Source organism: Lepus europaeus, chromosome 10 (assembly GCF_033115175.1).
Source record: "Lepus europaeus isolate LE1 chromosome 10, mLepTim1.pri, whole genome shotgun sequence".
NCBI lineage: Eukaryota > Metazoa > Chordata > Mammalia > Lagomorpha > Leporidae > Lepus > Lepus europaeus.
Genome location: NC_084836.1, coordinates 48,439,059 through 48,460,819, shown reverse-complemented (window position 1 = coordinate 48,460,819; position 21,761 = coordinate 48,439,059). Strand labels below are relative to the sequence as shown.

At 38.6% G+C, this 21,761-nt stretch overlaps 1 protein-coding gene across 1 annotated transcript in view; it reads left to right on the top strand.

Annotated features, from left to right (window-relative positions):
- The window catches only part of TRHDE (thyrotropin releasing hormone degrading enzyme), a 429,130-nt gene that overhangs the window by 49,104 nt on the left and 358,265 nt on the right, over nucleotides 1-21,761 (top strand). The gene's annotated exons all lie outside the window — the stretch shown is intronic.

The following is a 21,761-nucleotide window of genomic DNA, read 5'->3' as shown; positions in this document are numbered from 1 at the left end:
GCCCTCCGATTTGCTGATTACCTGGACTACACCACGTTGGCTCTTAGCAGGATAGCTTTTCTTGTTCTGTGATTTGATAGTATGCCATTAGCCTGCACAGAGCGATATGAGAACAATGGCTTATTTATTTACTTATTTATTTTTTAAAGATTTATTTGTCTATTTGAAACAATATTTATTGTTCATTTATTTTTTAAATTTTTATTTGTTTGTTTGAAAGTCAGAGTTACAGAGAGAGGGAGAGAGAGGGAGAGAGAGGGGGAGAGAGAACGAGGGAGAGGAAGGTAAAGAGAGCGCTTCCATCTGCTGGTTCCTATTTGATCCCAAAATGGCAGTAACGGCCAGAGCTGTGCCAGGCTGAAACCAGCAGCTTTACCCTGTTATCCCATGTGGGTGGCAGGGACCCAAGAACTTGGGTCATCCTCCCCTGGTTTTCTCAGGCCATTGACAAGGAGCTGGATTACGAGTGGAGCACCAGGATTCCAACTGGTGCCCATATGGGATGCCAGCGTCGCATGCAGCGGCTTTATCTGCTACACCACAGTGCCAGCCCCTTTCGTCTCATTTTGATAGAGGCACTAATAAAAGAAATATTTTACTTATCTTATTTTTGTGGTAGGAAAATGACAACTAATACAGTGTGAGGGATAATATGAGTATAATGATCTTTAAAAAATGTACCGAAAGGAAATTATCTTTTAATTTCATTATCCATGAACTTTTTGAAGTACCCTTGGAGGAAATGGGAGAAACTGAGGCTCATGAGAGGGGAGGTGTGCCCTTTACAGGAAGCAGCTCCTATTCAGTGCAGGCTCATGGTTTCCAGGAAAGAATTAGGGATGAGGTACACAGGTGAATTTTCTCGAGAAACAGAAAATCAGATTTTTTTTGTAAATCATTCTAATTTATAACTTTTGACCATTCCAAATTTTAAAATGCATCTACTGGATTAACACTACCAGGTGTAAACTACCTAATAGTTGACTTCAGACTGCTTCTTCACCATCACTGCCCTGGGAAGGTTTTGCAACTCACCTGTGTTTGAAGTGACATAGATCCAAGGAAACACAAAATTGTAAGTTGTTTTTAGGAAATACATGTGCGTTTATTTTACTGTTTTAAAGCCCTTTCTCCAGTGAATATTCATGAAAATATATACGCTTTATTCTGAATATATTCAGTTTTGTTACCAAAACACATTTTTTTACTGTGAATGCATTGTCTAAGTATACATTAAAATTCAAAGTTAATATAGTTGTATAGTAAAAAAGTGGCGATATTTATAAATAATTATTTGTAAATAATGTACAATTTTGCCTAGTGTTGATGCTGCCTGTCTAGTTGAGGATAACATTCTTTTTTTTTTTTTTTAATTTTTAATAGGCAGAGTGGACAGTGAGAGAGACAGAGAGAAAGGTCTTCCTTTTTCTGTTGGTTCACCCCCCAGTGGCCACTGCGGCCAGCGCACCATGCTGATCCGAAGGCAGGAGCCAGGTGCTTCTCCTGGTCTCCCATGCAGGTACAGGGCCCAAGGACCTGGGCCATCCTCCACTGGGCCACAGCAGAGAGCTGGACTGGAAGGGGAGCAACCAGGACAGAATCTGGTGCCCCGACCAGGACTAGAACCCGGTGTGCTGGCGCCGTAGGCAGAGGATCAGCCTGTTGAGCTGCGGTGCTGGCCAAGGATAACATTCTGATACAAAAACAAAACCCTGGTAGCCCTGGAGCCTGTATTCCACTAACTCCAAAAGAGCTGTTGGTAGCTTCTTTTATTTATTGTGTGAGCTCTAATGGGTAGGAGATCACAAAACATCAGAGATAAAACCAGTTTAATTTCTCAGACTATATACAAATACTGTCAGTCCTTATTTGGAGATTCCTTATTTGCAAATTCTCATTTGCCAAAATTTGTGACCACAGAATCAATATTTGCGGTGCTTTCTTGGTCATTTGTAGACAGGCACAGTCTGGGAAAAATTTGAGTTCACCTGATGTGAGTGCTTCCAGGTGAGGTTGAACGAGGTGATCCTCTGCTTGATTCAGCCTGCTACTATAATAAAGAAGTGTACTTCTTTCGGCCTATTTAATGCCACTTTTTTCTTCCATTTTGGGAGGCTTTCTGTTGGTGATTTTGTTATGTAAAATGGTCCCAAGTATAATGCTAAAGTGTCAACCTTGTTTTCCTAAATGGAAGCAAGCTACTACAGGTTTGACAGTGGAAATATGTGTATTCGGTAAACATTGTTCAGATATGAGTTACACTGCTGTTGACCATGAGTTCAACATTAATGAATAAATAATATATATTAACTAAACCATATTTAACAGAAATAAACATAAAATGAAGTTATAATATTGATGGATTGACCAAAATACTGTAAACAGAGGATTGTAAGGGACTTAGTCTAGTTTCTCCTTGGGGCAAGGGTCCAGTATTTGCTAATTTATAGAATGTAACTACTGTGATTAGTGATATAGGCTATGAAAACATTGAGGTAATTGATTTATTTTCAGTAGTATATACAAATACAGCTTCTACCTCAGTTTTGAAAGACCTATCTGACAAATTCAGTGATTGCTATAGGATAAATTGCAAATATCTTTTTAGAGCTTGAGTTGTATACTTTGGTGTATCAATCAACAAAGGAAACTGGGGATTCAGGAGCACTGTCTGGGATCTTAGCCTTTCTGGATTCTTGTCTCAGTCTTGTTACTGATGACACTATAGTGGACTCTTCTCATCTTACAATCGAGAAGAGTGAAGAATTCTAAAGTTCTTTCTCTCTATATAGGTACATACAGATAATATGTGTATATGTGCATACATATGTATATGAATTTATATATGAAAGTATTAATTTAACATGTATTTAGTTTCTCATCTTAGGGAGGAGGGGAAAGAGAAAGGTTACAAAGTTATGTCGGGCCGGCGCAGCCGCTCAATAGGCTAATCCTCCGCCTGCGGCACTGGCACACCAGGTTCTAGTCCCGGTCAGGGCGCCGGATTCTGTCCTGGTCGCTCCTCTTCCTGTCCAGCTCTCTGCTGTGGCCCGGGAGTGCAGTGGAGGATGGCCCAGGTTCTTGGGCCCTGCACCCGCATGGGAGACCAGGAGAAGCACCGGACTCCTGGCTTTGGATCAGTGCGGTGCGCCGGCCACAGCGCGCCAGCCGCAGCGGCCACTGGTGGGTGAACCAACAGAAAAAGGAAGACCTTTCTCTCTGTCTCTCTCTCTCACTGTCCACTCTGCCTGTCCAAAAAAAAAAAAAATTATGTCTGTATAAAGCTTTGTGCTTACAAATAAAATCCCAACCAATCTGGGAAAACATAAAAATTGAAACACAGGAGGGATCAGCATTGTGGTACAGTGGGCTAAGCCACTGTCTGCTGTGCCAGCATCCTGTATGAGTCCCAGCTGGAGTCCGGGTTTCTCCACTTCTGTTTTGGCTCCCTGCTAATGTACATGGGAAGATGACACAAGATGGCCCAACTGTTTGGGCACTTGCCACCCACATGGGAGGCCCAGAGAGGGTTCCAGGCTGCTGGCACTGGCCTGACCCTATTGAGGATTGTGGCCATTTGGGAAGTGAACCAGTGGATGGAAGATCTCCCTCTGTAAATCTGCCTTTCAAATAAATGATAAAATAAATCTTAAAGAGAATTGAAAAAGAGTGCAATTTAGATACAAACTGGATCCTATTGACCAACGGTTTTTAAACCTGAATATGGATGGTAGGGGGTGGCTTATTAGAATCTTCTGACTGGGAGCAGAATTTTTCAAATTAGCTATAAATGGCTCTCTTACACACTTTGTGCTGTCCCTTAGAATGTGTTTTAATTGAAAAAAACATCAAAGCTCTTGGTGAGAAACATATGAATGTTAAGAAAAGGACAAGCATCTACTTGCTTACATTCTCAGGGTGGGTCCTTCACACAGCTGCACAAAGTGGTCTTCACTCCAGAGGGGCTGCTTTTTTTGCAGGCATGCCTGTTCCAGGAGATCCTGACCCTTCCCTTTCATTGCAGTTCCACCAATGACTGGATTATATTAGGGCACCCAGTGCTAAAGAAGCCAATCCGTAGGCCATGAATGACAGATGCCATGACTTGGTGCAGAGAAGATGAACTGTGTCAATCATATGTCCTGTTAACAAATTTGGACTAGGAGATAGTCAAAGAATGAGGCACTTGTGGGAATTGGAGTTGAAAGCCAGCTGTGCTGTATAGAGAGGCTGTGTTGGTTATGATGGATCTCTTGTACAATGAAGTTATAGGGAGAGGGGTTGGGGAGAGAAAAAGAAGAAAGAGAAGTAGACACAAAACTATTTGAGTGATGGTAATGGCAGGATTTCCATTGAAAAACCCAAGTCTCAGTTTGATACGCAGGTTTTTGCTGACCAAGATGAAAACTTACTGCCTTTCCCACTCTTCTTGGTAGCAGATTGTTCAACAGTTTCTTTGTGTGTTTATCCTTACAGCAGCCTATTTGGTTATATCAACTCCTTGATTCATTTCTCTTTCTTAGAATTGAAGATTCTAACAAAATTGAGCAATGAATCTATAGTAATCAAAATAGTCTGTTTAGTGAGTACCCACTAAATACTTCTTTTTGTTGACATCACTTTAAAACTGACAAGAATCTCAGAGGCATCTCCATCCTGGAGGGGTTGGATGACAGATGCTAGATAAATGTGTCAAATTAGGCTTAGGACCTACGTATGCTTGATGACATCGACTTTGATCTTTATATACTGCCTCCTTGACAGTAGGAAAGCTTCATGGAGGAGGTGGGCATGCTGGTGATAGAGAGCATTTACAGCCAATGAGAGCTGGGACTTTCACATCAAGGTAAAGATACTGCGAAAAATATAAAAGGAGTTGATAGTGGGGGAGAAATCAGGGAAAAAGTCACACATGAACTGAATATTTCTGTGGTTCAGTATGGTCTACAGGAGTCACTGTTGAAAGGCTTAAGAGTTAGGCAGGGAAGTTCAGTCTCCATGGATACAAGGGGACCACACCCATCGGTGACCTGGTAGAAGGTGAGGTGGATCTGTGGAGAGCTAGGGAAGGTTTCTGTGCAATGAAGAACTTTTACTGAGGCTGACTTCCTCCTGGGAGAGTAGAATATTCCTCTCCTCTCCCCTCTTCCCTCTCTCCCTTCCCTCCCCTCCCCTCCCCCTCCCTCTCCTCTTCCCTTCTCCTTTCCTTCTCCTTTCCCCTTCTCTCTCTCTCTTTTTTTTTAAAAGATTGATTTATTTATTTGGAAATGAGAGTGCCTGAGCTTGGGTCTCTTCCTCTTCTATGAAAGCCCACTAATCCCCAGGGACCTCAGCTAACACTGTCTCACAAAGGCCCCCATCTCCAAATATCATTAACATTTTAATTGGGGGGGTGGATATGTTGAAACCCTAGCAGTGGGTAACTATACTTAAGTGATGTTCTCTCACCTTCTGTTTTAAACATTCTGGACCTCAGGTTTGGCTTGAGATTTCAGGAATACATGTGATAATAATGCTTGTATATAGTAGGTTGTGATTCTGGAGTGTTCATCATCAATTGGGAGCTTTCAAGCTAAAATATTCCTTTCATAGTGCAGAAAGGAGCACTTTTTTTTTGAAGCAAAATGAAAAAGAGTTAAATGAGAAAGACAAAACTCAGTGGAACTCTTTTGATACAAATCATTGCCTATGGCCATTTGCTCAATTTTTAATCTTATTTTTTGTTATATAGACATAACATTGTTATTTTAAAAAGGGCTTAGTTCTAAATTTAATTCTGTGTTCTTTAGTTTAAGCCCATACCCCCAGTTTTGTTTACCTATAGTAACCATTCCTCTCTTAATAATTCTTCCTGGATTTTAAAGCATTGCCCACTAAAGAGATTTAGATTTCATCTTCAAAGATTTATGTGTTTTTACATGTTTATTCAAATCCCAGAAAGGGAAAACCTAGGGATTGAAAGCCAGTAAAACAAATGAACAATTCTGTTTGCCAAACAGCATTGTATAAAGGAAGCCTAAAATTATGATTTTGTTGTTGTAACCAGAATTTGATGCTTTAGGAGTAAAGAAGCTATGCAAATATAACCACCACAAAATATGGGAGGTTTTATTTCCCTTTGGAAAAAAAAAAGGTTTAGAAAAAACGGTACTGGCCTTTTAAGATTCAGCAATAATTTACATGTATCTGTGAATTTCTATTATATTTAGTCTTTCAGATTAAAAAATATTTTGTTTTTAATTGACATATAATTATATAGTTTTGGGGCTAGTGTTATGCTGTAATGGGTTAAGTTGCCAGTTGCAATGCTGGCATCTCAGATGAGGGACCAGTTTGAGTCCCAGGTACTCCGTCCAATCCAGCTGGGAAAGCAAGGAAGGATGGCCCAAGTCCTGTGCTCCTGCATCCATGTGAAAGACCCCCAATGAAGCCTTTGGCTCTGAGCTTCAGCCTGGCCCCGTCCCAGATGTTGCATCCATTTGAGAGACTGAACCAGTGGATTAAAGGTCTCTCTGTCTCTCCCTCTCTCTGTAATTCTTCTTTTCAAATAAGTAAAATAATTTTAAAAAAAGATACATTTTATGGGGTGTAATGTATTTTGATATATGTGAACATTTAATAATCAAAACAAGGTATTTCAGATATCCATCACCTCATACATGTTTCATTTGTAGTAAGATCACTCAAAGTCCTTTCTTACAGCCATTTTGAGATATTCAGAACAATATTGGTAAGCATAATCACCCTAATGTGCAATAGAACATTTGAGCTTATTCCTCCTAACTATAACTTTATTCCTAACTGGAACTCTGTCTCCCCTACTTTGTACTTTCTCAAGCCTCTGGTAACCAGCATTCATTTTACTTTCTAGTTATATGAGATCAACTTTTTATATTTTACGTTTAAGTGAGATCTTGTCACTTTGCATCTGACTTACTTCACTTTACATAATGTCCTCCAGATTCATCCATTTGTTGCGAATGACAGGATGTCATCCTTTTGAAAAATGTTTTATTGTTGAATAGTATGCCATCCTGTACATATACCACCTTTTCTTTATTCATTCATTTGTTGTTGGATGCTTTTAGTAAGTAGTTATTAAGCCTATTTTCTTTCTATATGAAGTATCCGCTGTGAAACCTTGCTGTTGAAAGGCTAAGTTTAATTACTTTAAAATGAGGTGCTATTTAGTGAAACTGACAACACAGCCAAGCCAGTTCCTTTTTAATAACAGGTTTGGGACTTTTTACTTAAATTAACTGGATAATTATCTGTTGCCCAATTTACTTCTACAGAGAGTTTGATGTTTTTGGGATTTGATGTTTATGGGACTATAATCCAAGCACTTGATGTAGTGGATTCAATCAAATGACTTGTCAATTGTTTGGGAAAAAAGTCTTTTTATTATAGACCTCTCAAAATGATTATCAATCCAGTTCTCCAGGTCAATGGCATTATTGGCAAACCACACAGAGACAATTAGCATATTTGGAATGTCTCTGCTTTCTTCTTAACCACCAACTGTTTGATATTCATGAGGAAAAAGATTTTTTTAAATTATTGTTTTTAAAGGACACTTACACAATCCAAAACCAAATAGCTGGAAGTCAAAAGAGACTAATCCTGTGCCATTCTGGCCCTTGGAGGCCCTGAAACTGTGTTCTAGTTTCTTTATCTCACCAGGCTTCATCTATAAAGACACAAGCATTTGGATTAAATAAAATTTCTAAGCTCAGGAAAAATCATTTAACTGAAAAATTAAAATGTCTATAAATATATATTTGGATCAACATAGATTTTCAAACTTTTAATTTGTTAAATAATCATTATTATCTCAACTCATTCGTTTAAAGAAATTGTATTTTAGCATGAATACAGTAGGAAGTACACTCTTGGAGTAACAGGTAATCCTCACTTCGAACCAATTGAGCTTTGTCAAAACTTGCTACATTGCCCTTATTTTCTCATTTTGTCTTAAAAGGTTAACAATTTGATAAGGAGAGGCAGCAATCTGGGACCCCAACTTGGCAACTTCTGGGCTAGAAGATAATTTGTCTCCATCTTTAGTTGTATATCTATTCCCACAAGCTCTAAAATTCTTTGATTTTGTTTCTTCCTTTAAGCACACAATTCTGCAAGGTATAAAGAGAAATAAAGTCTATTATCAGATTTTGACATTTTTTGCATATGAATTCTTGTGAGGACATTTTATTTATATCTTTCATGAAATCAAACATTTCAGAAAATGATTTGAAATGACATGTCCAGTGAGACTTCTACTGATATAACGACTTCCACTGATTATGTGAGGCATAGGCATAACTGTGGTGTGGGAAGTGATGAAAGTATGGTATAAATTTCCCAAGGTAGTAAACATTGGTTGAGAGAATAAGTGAATACATGAATCAATGTCTTTCCTTATGTCAGGAAGTCTTCTTCTTAATTAAAATACTTACATTTATGATATTCTAAAACTATGTGTATTTGAGCAGTCATTACAGTTTAATGGATCATCTAATAGAACATGTTGAATCACTGGACTGACCACAGAGATTGCTTTTCAGAATTAAGCACTGTATTCATAGTGACACGGCCAATAGGGGAACTTGCTCTGAGACCCCAATTAAGGGATGTTGTCTATCATTTTAGGGAATTTTTTTCCCACTTGTAGGCCTGAACAGTTTTTGCTTTTCTTTTGAAGCTCCTTAAATCCCAGATGAAACCAGTTCTTAGCAGTTTTCTCTTTTATGGGATTAATTGAAAAGAAAAGAAAAAAAAAAAAGATGGAGTGTAAAATGAGCACCTAAGCTCTTTGATTACCTATCAGATGTAAATGTAAAAGAACTAGCTTTGGCTTTCAAAGATGGTTTTGGGAATCTGTTTTTCTCAGCCCTCTTTTTGCCACTTGTCTCTCACTTCCATGGTTCCTCATCAGTTTTCTTAGTAGGAGTGTATGCAGAGCAAGCAGCCCAGGTTACTAGTTGTCCTTGCTTGGCTTTTGCCTAATTAACACCAGTTGCTCGGATTTTTGCATACTGACAAGCACTATAAATGGCCTAGGGGCAACAGAAGGAGAAACCTGGATTGTTAGGTTTAAACAAAGTCTGGTTATAAGTTATGTCAACCAAAGTTGGAATACTGAAAGCTGAGGCCCAAAAAGTCCATTTTGAATTTGCTCCTAGTTTGGATTATCTTCATTTTGTTATGTATTGACGTACTAAAATTAGGTTTCTATGAAGAGTAGTGTAGGGTAGGCCCTCACGGACAGTTAACTGGAGCTGAATGTTATGGACACTTTGTAAATAATTGCCTGATTTAGAATTTCTTTCTTTGTGCTAGGTCACCTTACTACAATTTAATGGATCAAATTTAAATTTGATCAATATTCTTTTCAGAAACAACATTTACAATTTTATTGGCTTTCCTTTTAAAAGTTTGTGCATAAGCCTGGAATGTAGTCACAGGGATCTTTTTTTACATTTACTTTGGATTATTAATGATTTAATCCATCATGCTCTTAGAAAGATAAAATAGGAAAGTAATGTGTGCTATGATAATTTGGTAGCCTTGGTGAGGACATTCAAGTCATCTTTATTCTAGACACTTGTACATTTTAGTACATTTCTACCATGTTATGTTTTAGAGAAACTTTACAACACTGGCTGGAAAAAATTTTGGTGAAATAGTTCAATGTGACAGGATTTAATTTATGTGGGGTAAAAAAATTTGATACATAGAAAAATTTCATTGTTGGTAGCTTTTTCTAATATTATTAATTTTCTAGTGGTATAATTTCAAGATATGTTTCCTAATTAGCATAATCCTGTTTGAGTAAATAGTTATTTGCTTTAGCTTACTCCATGAAGACTGCTTTATTTTAACAGCTAAATCATATAAACTTCTCTGTTTAATAACATTTCTAATTATGTGGTTCCATTTCTTTGATGTCATTGAAAATATGTGTTAAAATACAAAAATTTTCCCAAGTTTTATGAAGTTCTTGTTTATCACAAACATATATTTAGAGAATTTGCCATGATATTGTGTTTGGACAGACTGTTGGTTTACAGTTGGTGCTTCCCAGCTCTTAGTTGACTGATTTGAGACAGATTAAAAAAAAATCAGTGGTTATGATACACTATTTGCTAATTAAGTGAAACAGAGGAAATTATAGGAGAGTTAAAATCATGTTTTTACTTTGCTTTTTTTTTTTTTTTTTTGACAGAGTGGACAGTGAGAGACAGAGACAGAGAGAAAGGTCTTCCTTTTTGCTGTTGGTTCACCCTCCAATGGCCGCCGCGGCCGGCGCACTGCTGCCGGTGCACTGCACTGATCCGAAGGCAGGAGCCAGGTGTTTATCCTGGTCTCCCATGGGGTGCAGGGCGCTGGCCTGGAAGAGGGACAACCGGAACAGAATCCGGCGCCCCGACCGGGACTAAAACCCGGTGTGCCGCTAGGTGGAGGATTAGCCTGTTGAGCCACGGCGCCCGCCATGTTCTTACTTTGGTATATTAAATGAAGAATTGGGGGAAGGAGAGGGAAGAGTTTATAACTTATGGATAATCCTTAAAATTGTAAATAGCAGAAAATAGACTATGTGTAATTATAAAAATTATTATAGTTATAAAAAATTTAGGCTCAGTAAAATCCCATTTGATTTGGAAGTATGAATTAGATAAATACGAATAGATCTAGGGAAGTTACTGTCATAATAAATGCATTGTAAACTCATTTTTTCCCTCCATGTTGGTAAAACTGTTTCTAAGTCTTTGAAATAGGTGTTGTATATTTTAAAATAATGCAAATAGAACTTATTAAAGAATGTTGATTTCTTTGGTTTTTGAGGAAATTTCAAATTCATTCTGATTTTGCATTGTTACCACATGACAGATTATATTATCAGCGGTAGAACCACATCTTTATTTTAAGGAAGTTGTGGAAGTAGAGCATTTTCATTGATTATTGTTTGTCACATTTGGGTGGGAAAAAGAGGTTCTCTTGCAGTTTACAGGGTAAAATGATGTGAAATGATGGCTTATTTATTGCATGCCAATTTGGGCAGACAGGAAAAAGATGTCTTGGGGCTTGATACCTGAAGGAATCACTCCTCCTGGAGTTCTCCAGCTGATTTTCATCCAAATTCAAGAACAAGAACACTTGAGTGACAGGAGGTGTGGGAGAAAAGAACCAAAAGGAAACCATGAGAAATGAGAGATGAAAGTGGGTCTCCAGAATAAGATAAATGGTTTCGCTGTCAGAGCAATGTAATGAAAATGAAATCAGTGTAGGCTGTGCCCATTTCCCTCTCATGCCTAGCCCCAAACACTGCTTTAAATACAACATATTTCTTTTACTTCCCATTTCTTGCTTGCTAACTTAAAGATAAATGACTTGCTTGCAAGTGTAGTGAAAAGGAAATAAAATCAGTAACAGGCACTGCCCAAAATGCCCCAGCTGCTTAACAGTCTCGCCTTGAGCAAAGCAGTTTTTATGGAAAAGTTTTACTGTTCTGCTGTTAAGGAAACAAAAGCATCTCTCCCCACCCCCTACCACTAATTTTCAAAAAAATAAAACAAAAGCAAAGGAAAATCGAAAACTAAAATCAAAGTTTAAAAAAAAAAAAAAAGAGCAATCCAGAATCAGGCATGCAGTTGGTTCATGTGGCCACGGTGACATTAACTGTGTGAGAATTATCAAGACTGGAGCTATGTGAGCAGCATTCAGCCTGGGTTGCTGCACTCACAGGCAATGGCAGAGCTCTGCTCTTGCAGTCAGGGGTCAGCTGCTGGTAATTAGACCCACGGGTGTTTCTAGGTAGGCAATTGGATAAGCAATTAAATACTTGGTGAGCAGCAGTTTGGGGCACTCTCAAAAGGTTGGCAGTTAGGCAGCTCTGTAACTGAAGCTACTAGTAGGATGTTCGATACACAAGGCATGGCTTTTTAGTGTTTGGAAATAGGGAAAATGTACTTTCAGGAAAAAAATCATTTTCTGTTAAGAATGATAGAAATACTTAGTGGGTATCCCCTCTTGAGTGTAGCAATAAGCTTAAGTGGTTTGCATGTCTACTTTTTTAATCTTTACAAAATGCATCTCAAACTTTAGAATGCATCAGAGTCTCTAGGAAGACTTATGGAAAAAGATTGCTGGTTCCTATTCCCAGAGTTCTAATTCAAGAAGTCTGTGGACAGCCCCAGGAATGCACATTTCTAAGTGTCCAGTTGCTGCAGTGTTTCTGAGGACTGCATTTTGAGAACTGCTGCCTACATTAAAATCCACTGTGCTGGTGGTAACAAAAGCACACTTTGAGCTCTGCCATATACCAGGCACTTTGTTAAGCAGTTCACAGTTATTATCTCATGAAATCTTTGTAAAACTTTATTGGGCATATTGCATATTAGCTATAAATGCAGAGTTTGGGCTTTCACAAGTCAAAGGTTTTTCCCAAAGCCATAGATGTCACAAGTGATGGAGCTAGGGTTTGAAGCCACATGTTGCTCTCTAAAACCTATGGTCTAAACACTGTATCACAGCTCTTGTGTCTTGTCTTTGCATAAAGTTGGCTATTTTTGAGATTTGTCAAAAATATCCCAAGAGACAAATGGAGAAAGCTACTGAAGAAGATTAATTCACTTACTTAGCAGGGACCATGCTGATGCAAGATAGTGAACTCTCAGTGAATTTTACCTTGACAGAAAGACATTTCATTACTGTGCCTCCAAATAGGCTAATTATCCTTACTGTGGAGTTGCTCACTTGTCATTTTGTTTACTTCCAAGGCTAAAACAGAACTGTGAGATACAGACTTCTTGTGAAGGTATCAGGTATGACTGGGGAAGCAGTGCAAACCTTCATGGGAGAGGTGGGACTTGAACTCAGTGGGGTGGCAGACCCAAGTTTATGAAGGAAAATCAACAACATTTATGGTATTTTGGAAATGCATTTATGTATGTGAAGTGAGAAAAAAATGACCTGCCTTGAAGGAAGGTGCTTAGGGAGAAAGAGGAGAATAGGGATATTGAGTCAAGGTGGACAGGATGAAAAATTGAGTTTAGAAATGATTTGACCAATTGTATGTAAGAGAAAGTTAAGATCACTTCACTACTTCCATATATTCTTTTTTTTTTTCTTAAAGAGTGATTTGTTTATTTGAGAAGCAGAGTTACAGAGAGAGGGAGAGACAGAAAGATCTTTGAACTGCTGGTTCACTCCCCAAATGGCCACAATGGCTGGAGTTGAGCTGATGCGAAGCTAGGAGCCAGGAACTTCTATGTCTCCCACGTGGGTTCAGGGGCCCAAGCACTTGAACCATCTTCCACTGCTTTCCCAGGCCATTAGCAGGGAGCTGGATCAAAAGAGGAGTAGCTGGGACTCAAACTGGCACCCGTATGGGATGCTGGCGCTGCAGGCAGAAGCTTAATCTACTACACCACAGAGCCTTGCCCTATATTCTTTACTTCTTTGTGTCTCTTCCACAAGCAATTATTCATTCCTAAACTATTTACTGGGCATTTACTACATACTAACCAGAGAGACCTTACAGTATAGCTCCTTGGTATTCAATGATGTGGCAGTATCACCATTAAGTATCATTTGGGAATTTGTTAGAAATGTAGAATCTCATGTCCAGCCTGGACTACGGAATTGGAATCTGCATTTAAACAAGATTCCATGGAAATTTATGTGGACATTAATGTTTGAGAATTCCCTAGACATTTCAGCTTTTGACACTTTACTCTCCTCTTTCACTAACGTTATTGTGAAGAACAGCCCGCGTTAGGAAGTGCGTACATTGCCTAGAATGAGCAAAAGTAAAGAGGAATTTACAAAGATACGAACGAAATGCAATTTGTGACTAACAGTTGTCAGACCCTCGATTGAACGCCTCCAGCACTAGGGAGCATGTGCTTTACTTTGTATCTCTCCTGCAGCTCTGAATTCAGGGCAGAGAACAATGGTGTTGCCCAGGAAGACGGACACGTTGTTCACATGGTGGGGAAACTAGTACAAATGAAGTCAGAAAACACAGGTTGTCCTGAGTATTTACCAAGATGTATTGATGTCTCACTATATGATTTAAAGTTTGGATGAAAACAGTAAAGGAAGATACTGTAGGAGATTTGAAGGTTGTGCGATTTGGGGAATGTTAAAAATTCTGAATTTGGAATAGAAGAGAGTAATAATCCAAGTGAATATTATACCCTTTATCAACTGCAGTACAAAAATATTAAACAGAAAATTCCAAAAAAACAAAAAATTCCTGTTTTAAATTGTATGCCATTGTGAGTAGCATGATGCAATCTCATGCATTCCTGCTCCATTCTTCCCAGGGCGTGGATTATCTCTCTCTCTACTATATCTATGTTCTGTATACTGCATGCCTATCTCAGCTATCAACTGACTGTTGCAATAGTACAGTGCTTGTGTTCAGTTAATCTACATTTGACTTAACAGTGGTCCCAAGTACAAGAGTAGTGTTGCTTACAATTCCAATATGTCAAAAAGAAGCAATAATGTTCTTCAACTGAAAAAGTGGAACTTCTTGATGTCTAAGGAAATAAAGTGGCAGGTGTTTGGCCTAAAGGTTAAGGTGCTATTTGGAATGTCCAACAACCTTGTAAGAGCCTGGTTTTAGTCCAATCTCAGCTCTTGGATTCCAGCTTCCTGCTAATGTTCACTCTGTGAGACAGCAGCTGATGGCTCCAGTAGATGGTTCCTTGCCACCCAGATGGGAGATCTGGATTGAGTTTCTGGCTCTCAGTTTCAGCCTTGCCCAAACCTGGCTATTGAGGGCTTTTGGGAAGTGAACTGGCAGATGGATGGATTTCTCTCTCTTGCTCTTTCTCTCCCCGCCCCCCTTTTTCCCCTACCAACTTTTAAATAAATAAGTAAAAATAAAATTTAAAAAATAAGAACAAAAATCAGTTGCTGAGGTTTCTAGGATCTATATTAGGTTTTTGTTGTTAATCTCATACTATGCCTAATTTATAAATTAAACTACATTGTAGGTATATATGAGTAGTAAATATATAGTGTGTGTGTGTGTGTATATATATGTATATATATGTATATATATATATATATATATATATATATATATATATATATATATGAGGGTTTGGTACTAGCTGAGGTTTTAGGCATGTACTGGAGATACTGGAATGTGCCCCTTTGGGCATTAGGAGGCTCTACTCTGTTTTCAACCTTGATCACCTCATATTTTTCTTCTAGGAGTATCTGGACTTCCTACAGGAAATCCTGTTGCTCATGAAACATAGGCTTTCTATAAAAGCATTATTACACTGCATAATTCAAATTTAAGTGACAGTGCAAGGAGAGAAGTGATGTTTTATGGTCAAACTACTTGGGGTTAAAGTCAATCTTCTGATTCTCTATAGGTCGTGGAATGAGTATAACTTTAGGTTTATTGGGAGTCCTTTGAATGTCTTTCCCAATTACTCCCTCTTCTTTTAGTTCTTTTAAAGTGGAGAGAGGAGCAGTAGTGGTTCCATGACTAGAATTGTATTTCAAGGGGCATAGGATAAAATAATAACATTGCAGTGCTCATGGAGAGTAAAAATCTCTGTGTAATATATTGTTCAGCAAATCATTCATCATCATAATTGCTATAGTCAACACTTTGCTCATTTGTAGATTTTTCCTTTCTTGCCAGAATTTTTCTTCAGTAAAAATGATTCAAAGAGTAGCTACAGGGTTCAATCCATTTCTTCATGATGGAAAGAGACAAGAACCATGTATTTTCCAAATCCATTCACACTCAAACCCTAGTTTATTGTGAGTACAGATTCCTTATGAGTTTGCCCTTAACAGAGCAGTTTCTTTATATTCTTTTAGGGGCGAATTCTAGATTCTGGCAAGAGATTTTAAGGAACGCATCCAGTTTGCTTATTGCAGAGACTTAAATGGCATTTTTTGTTTACAAGTACAGATGAACCACTGGGCACACATATTTGTATGTGATATTAGAAATTACTTTGGCTTTTATGCATCTTTTTTTCAGTTCTTTCTGTGATAGGCCCAAGAGATAAAAAAAGATAGAGACCAAAACAGAAGATTTGGCACCAAATAGCAGATTATGCTTGGGTGGTTGTATGCCAAACAGGCTTTCTCCTGCCACCTATTTCCCTGCATACACACAAACCCACCACCAGAGTATGAAAAAGTTGAGGGCAGGGGCAATGCCATGACTATGTAGGCTTGCCCCATAGAGCCTACAAATAGGAATTTTAAAGAAAATAATTGACATTATTGAGTAAAAATTTAGTAAAATATTTCCCTGAAACTGTGGCAGCAATTCAAAATATTCTATTTTATATCTTTGGTGTCCACAATTTTTAAGCCAAAAAAATTGGAGATGATTGTTTGATGAGTAGGCAGAATATTTGAAATCAGAGCTGTCTTGAACAATCCGGGGTGCATGATTGCCATATCTGTGTTTTTGTTAAAGTTCATGAGAACCTGTTTTAAAAATGTTTAGTGAGTAAGTGGAATGAAACAGTTAAAACATTTTCAAGAAAGTAGAAAAATTTGTAAATTTAATGTGATTTTTCCATAGACATAAGCACATTCAAGTAGTCAGAAATGGAAGTTAATAAGTAGGATTGGGGGAAAAGGGTTTATGGCAAGGCTTGAGATGCAGTTTATTTTAGGTGCCAGTAAAAAGGGAAAACAGTTTAACATTTGTTAGCAACTTAGATTTGTTATCCCTTCCAAAACCCCAGAGACAGGTTTTATTATACCTGTTTTACCACTGGGAACCTGAAGCAATGAGAGGTTACCTGATTCCAAAGCCATTTCTGTTCCACACTGTCTTACATTAAAACACTGTAAAAACAGGCTTTTGGTGCAGCAGCTGAGCTGCTGCTGGAGATGTCCGTCTCCCGTACCACAGTGCCTGGCTCTGCTGCTCTTTTCTAGCCTCCTGCAATTGTGCATCTTGGGAAGCATCAGTGATGACTTTACTACTTGGGTCCCTGCCACCCACCTGGTAGACCCAGATTACGTTTTGGGCTCCTGGCTTCTGCCTGGCCCTTGTCTGGGTGTTAAAGGTATTTGGGGAGTGAACCAGCAGGTGCAAGATCTCCAACTGTCTTTCCTGTCCGTATCTCCCTCTCTGCATTACAAATAAATAAAAAAAAGTAAATTTTTTAAAAAAAATTCTAAATACATAGGCCAAGAAAATCATCAACTGTTAGGACCCTCCCCTTTTTATGCCTTTTAATTGTTTAATTTTTAATTAGTTTTTAACACATTCAATGTGATTTATAGATACAATTCTAAGAACCTAATGAACCGTTCCTCTCTCTCACCCTTTTTCTTTCTTTCTCTCTTTTTTTACTTTTTGAGATAGCATATTTTAAAATTACATTAGAGAAAAAGGCTTAATACTTCACCAAATAAGTTTGACAAGTCAAAATACTCTAGTTTACTGGAAATAGACAACAGCTATAAACAATAATTGGAAAAATGATCATTTTACCAATATACAGTAAATTTTAAAGTAACACAGATCATTAAAGCTATAGTAGTATAATTAATTAATTTATTTATTTGAAAGGCAGAAATAGGAAGACAGAGAGATGTTCCATCTGCTGGTTCACTCCCCACATGGCTGGAGCTGGGCCAAGCAGAAGTCAGGAGCTAGGATCTTCTTCTGGGTTCTCATGTAGGTACAGGGGCCTAAGTGCTTGGACCATCTTCTGCTGTCTTCTTAGGCACATTAGCAGAGAGCTAGATCAGAAGAGGAGCAGCTGGGACTTGAACCAGCCTCTCTGTTGGATGCAGGCACTGTAGGCAGAGGTATAACTTTGTAAACTACAGCACTGGCCACAGATAATATACTTAACTGCTGGTTTGACAAAGGTATAAAACAAAGTTTTACAAAAGTATATTTGCAGCAGACATTTCTTTTTTCTCTCTCTCTCTTTTTTTTTAATTTTAGCTGCTACAGTTGAGGGAGAACATGAGGCAGTTGTCTCTCTGGGTTTGTCTTATTTCACACAACATGATGTCCTTCAGTTGTGTCCATTTTGCTGCAAATGGTAGAATTTTATTTTTTATAGCTGAATAATATTCCACATTTATTCCACATATATTCCAGTGCTGTGGTGTACAAAATTATGCCTCTGCCTACAGTGCCTGCATCCAACAGAGAGGCTGATTCAAGTCCCAGGTGCTCCACTTCTGATCTAGCTCTCTGCTAATGGGCCTGAGAAGACAGCAGAAGAAGGTCCAAGCACTTGGGCCCCTGTACCTACGTGAGAACCCAGAAGAAGATCCTAGCTCCTGACTTCTGCTTGGCCCAGCTCCATTTGTTGTCCATTTGTCTTATGATGGACATATTGATTGGTTCCAGATTTTGGCTATTGTGAACAGTGCTGCTATAGACATGGTAGTGCAGGTTTCTTTTTGATATATCAAGTTCAAGTCTTTTGGCTCTATGCCTACTAGTGGGATTACTGGATCATATAGCAAGTCTATTTCTAGTTTTTAAAGAAATCTCCACACTGTTTTCCTTAGTGGCTGCACTAATTTGCATTCTCACCAACAGTATCCACATCCTCACTTGCAATTGTTTTGCCTTGTGTTTGGATTTCAGCCATTCTGAAAGGGGTGAGGTGATATATGCCATCGTGATTTTGATTTGATTTCCCTGATGGCTAGTGTTATTGAGCATTTTTTTGGTATATGTGTTGCCTATTTGTACTTCTTCTTTTGAGAACTGTCTATTAAAGTCCTTTGCCCATTTCTCAACTGGATTGGTTGAGTTTTTAAGTTTCTGTTATATTCTGGATAGTAATCCTTTGTCAAGTGGATTGCAAATATTTTTTCCCATTCTGTCAGGTGTCTCTTTACTCTATTGTTTCCTTTGCTGTGCAGAAGCTTCTGAGTTTTACATACTCCCATTTCTTTTAGTTTCTCTTTTGTTGCCTGTGCTTTGGCGGGGGGGGGGGGGGGGGTCTTTCCAAGAAATCGTCCTGTATACCAATGTCTTGGAGTGTTTCACCTACGTTTTCTTCCAGCAGCTTCCTAGTCTCAGGTCTTAATTGTAGGTCTTTGATCCATCTAGAATTGATTTCTGTATATGGTGAGAGAGATAAATCTAAGTTCATTCTTTTACATATATCATCCAATTTTTCCAGTACAATTTGTTGAAGAGATTATTCTTAGTCTACAGTATGGTCTGAACACTTGTGTCAAAACTTAGTTGGCTGTATATACATGGATTAATTTCTGGGCTCCCTATTCTGTTCCATTGATCTATGTATTGTTTTTCATGTGAGTACCAAGCTTTTCTAATTACTAGTGCTTTGTAGTATGCTTTGAAATCAGGTATTGTGATGCCCTCAGCTTGGTTTTTCTTGCTCAGGATTGTTTTGGCTATCTGGGGTCTTTTGTGATTCCATATGAATTTTAGGATTATTTTTTCTAATTCTGTAAAGAATGCCATTGGTATTTTGGTAGGGATTGTATTGAATCTATAAATTGCTTTTGGTAGTATAGACATTTTGATGATATTGATTCTTCTAATCTGTGAGCAAGGAGTATCTTTCCATTTTTTTGTGTACTTGATTTCTTTCATCAATGTTTGATAATTTTTGAGATCTTCCCCTTCTTTGGTTAAATTTATTTCTGAATATTTGATTTTTTTGTGTGTGTGTAGCTATTGTGAATGGGGTTTCTTTCTTGCTTTCTCTTTTTGTGAGTTCATCATTATCATACATAAAAGTTACTAATTTTGAATGTTCATTTTGTAATCTGCAACTTTACTGAGTTGGTTTATCAGTTCTAACAGTTTCTTGGTGGAGTTTTTAGGTTTTTCCATGTACAACATAATGTCATCTGTAAACATGGATAGTTTTGTTACCAGAATTTGGGGTGCCATATGATATCACCATATGCTTATTAATAAGTACCCAATATTAATAAGCCCGTGTAGGTTCTTGCTTAATATTCAGAGAAGAATTCTGATTACCAGCATAAATGAATGAGGCAGCATGGTACATTTTAAGCTTTTATTCAGTGTGAAAGATGCATAGGAGAGTGAAGGCTTTATCTAAAAGAGAGGGATAAATCTGGATTCATACCAAGTACCAGGAACCAGCCACGTGGAGGAACATCTAGGCCAGGAAACATGCAGCCAGCCCCATACTGGCAAGAGGCCAAGGAAAGAAAAAAAAAAAAAAAAAAAAAAAAAAAAAAAAAAAAAAAAAGGGCAGACACACTGTTCCAGGCTTTTAATCCACTTTCAAAGGGGAGTGGTTAATTAACCTGATTGGCTGGTGGGTACACAGGTGTGGCCAGGTAGGATCATGTCACACAGGGGCGTGGTGAAGGCGTGGTCTTCCAGCTCACAAACCTAATCAATTTAACTTGTATGCCTGCCTATTTCAGATTGATTTCCTCTTCCAATTTTGATAGAGTCTTTCCTAATCCCCAAATTATCCACATTAATTATCAGTGAAAATAATATGGGGATTTCCTGGGTATTTTTGTTGGTATTTAACTGTAATAATATCTTTTATTTTAATATTTATTTGAAAGAGGGAGGGAGAAGGAGAAATAGAGAGACATCTTCCGTCCTATGGTTCACTCCCCAGATGTCCCCAAAGGCCAGGGCTGGGCCAGGCTGAAGCAGGAGCTAGGAGCTAGGAGCTTCTTCCAGGTCTCCCACATGGGTTCAGGGGCCCATGGGCTTGGGCCATCTTCCATTGCTTTCCCAGGTACATTAGCAGGGAGCTCGATTGGAAATGGAGCAGCCAGGACTTGAACCAGCGCCCATGTGGGATGCTGGCACTGCAGGCAGCAGCTTTACCCACTACACCACAATGCTGCCGTAGTGCTGGCCCCAATAATATATTTTTAGGCTCACCTCAAGGAGGATCCTCTCCAGGAACCTTGCTTCCTCTATGCCTTTCAGGCTGTATTAGCTGCCTGTGCCGTATGAACATGTTACATTTAGTTATCCCTCTCTGTCTGTCTCCCTTAAGGGACCCTGAACTCCTGGCCCCTTACTGCTCAAAGCATGATGCACAGCCTGGCAACATCAGTCTCCCTTGTGAGTATGCTAGAAACACAGCCCTCCAGACTTTACCCCAGCCCTACTGAATCAGAATCTGCATTGCAAGGAAGCTGCTGGGTGATCTTTCTGCACTTGGATTGAGCAGCACTGTTTTAGCACATGATAAGCATTTTTGGAGCAAATAGATGTAACAATAAGTGATAATAAAATGCACATAGTGCAGGGTTTTTTTTTTTTTTTTTTTTTTTCCTTTTAGGAGAGTGTGGCTGCTCTGACTCTCTGGAGTGGCAGATCCAGGTCCCAGGAGTGTTGACTCACAGAGGCTTCATCCATCTGCTCCTATACAGTTACTCTTTGCAGGCATGTGTGAGCTGCATGGCTGGAGGGAAAGGGAGATAGTCTGTCTCCTCACGCAGGCCAGAACAGCTACAGGCACCTACCTGTTGGAAGATTTGTCCCAGTATATCCCAGGCAGGAGCAAACGACTCTGAATAAAAACGTGTTTTGATGCCAAGAAGAAAAGAAGGGAGAAGTAAATCTAAAACTTCATTTTTAGACCTCTCTCAGAGACAACCAATAGTTCTCCTCCTTAATTATTTATAGTGTTACCTTGGTGGTATTTATAGATTATGATCAGCTTCCCTCCTTGAAGCTCATTCTCTAGACTGTATAAATTTAGTTTCCCCGAGTGTGTCTCGTATGTCTTTTCCTCTGAGCC